The following is a 1200-nucleotide window of genomic DNA, read 5'->3' on the forward strand; positions in this document are numbered from 1 at the left end:
TATTGTTGTTGTACTTCTGAAGACTTGCATTTTATTTGATGCCCTTTTAAAAATATGTAGTCATACATGTTAAAAAGAAAAAAATCAAATGAATTAGAATCCAGTCCTAGGTCACTCTTACCTTCTATGATTAGTAAGGTGGCTGTTACCTGGGACAGGGGCCCCTCCCCTCTCACTGTTTCCTAATCCCTGTGGTGACCCCACTGTCCACACCACCCAGGATATGGTGGTGCCTTTCTAAACACGAAATTAAAGTGGAACCAGCCCTTTGAAACAGAGATGTAGACGAGACCTTAATTATTCAAGATCCCTATTATTAATGAATGCACTTTTGAGAGCCCTTAAAACCAGTGGGGGCTTAGGCATCACAGTTTGGCATGCTGTTGCTGGGCAGTCCGAACATACCTCACATCGCCACCGAGTGCCACGTCTGGAGCTGTTCTCATGCAATGTCTCCCTGTTCCAAAACTACCAAGTAACTTCAGTATTTGACTAAACTCCTTCTCCAAGGAAACGAGGAAAGGTAATGAGCTTCTGAGGTACACAGTATCTCCAGCTGGCACAGCGTGGGGGGTGGGCATAGGGGTGAGTGTGAGTGGGCGTGGGAGGGCATGGGGCAGTTTGTGGGGGGGATGTGGGGTGAGTGTGTATGGGTGTAGGGGTGTGGGGCACATAGGGGTGAGTATGGGAGCATGGGGGGGCGAATGTGAGTGGGCGTGGGGGGGTGTGGGGGTGGGTGTCTTGTCCTACATCCAGCTAAGGTGTCCCAGAGGCTTCAGAAGAGCTCGCAGGAGCATTTGTACAAAGAAGAATTCTGACCTGATGTTCCTTGTACAAAACAAATCTTACTTTGAATTTTGGGGGAACTTTCGAGTTTTTAGTTAGTCTGGGATTATCATCATTACTATATTTTTAAATAATTTGTGTAATCAGTTTTTGCTTTAGTTTCTTTGTGAAACGTTACCATACGTGCCTTCATTAATTTAAATTTAATTATTTTATGACTTTTTCAAAACAATTTTCAATTGCTCTTAAGAAATGTCTTTCTGGAAAAGATGTGTAAGGTTTTCTTACAGGATAACCCATTCTTTTTATTGAGGGTGTGTGTGCGTTTGAACAATAATTACAGCATAAAAAAGGTAGCTGATTACTTTTTTTTTTAAAGATTTATTTATTTGTTCATACAGAACTGGGGTACAG

The 1200-nt window shown here is 42.6% G+C and overlaps 1 protein-coding gene across 1 annotated transcript in view; it reads left to right on the forward strand.

Moving 5' to 3' along the window:
* Positions 1-399: 399 nt before the first annotated feature.
* Positions 400-1200, forward strand: part of DYTN (dystrotelin) — a 39929-nt gene continuing 39128 nt past the window's right edge. Inside the window, exon 1 of the mRNA XM_012725899.1 lies at positions 400-523. The gene's annotated coding sequence lies outside the window, so the exon portion shown is untranslated. The remainder of the gene's footprint in view (positions 524-1200) is intronic.

Source organism: Condylura cristata, unplaced genomic scaffold (assembly GCF_000260355.1).
Source record: "Condylura cristata isolate star-nosed mole 26May11 unplaced genomic scaffold, ConCri1.0 scaffold00002, whole genome shotgun sequence".
Taxonomy (NCBI): Eukaryota; Metazoa; Chordata; class Mammalia; order Eulipotyphla; family Talpidae; genus Condylura; species Condylura cristata.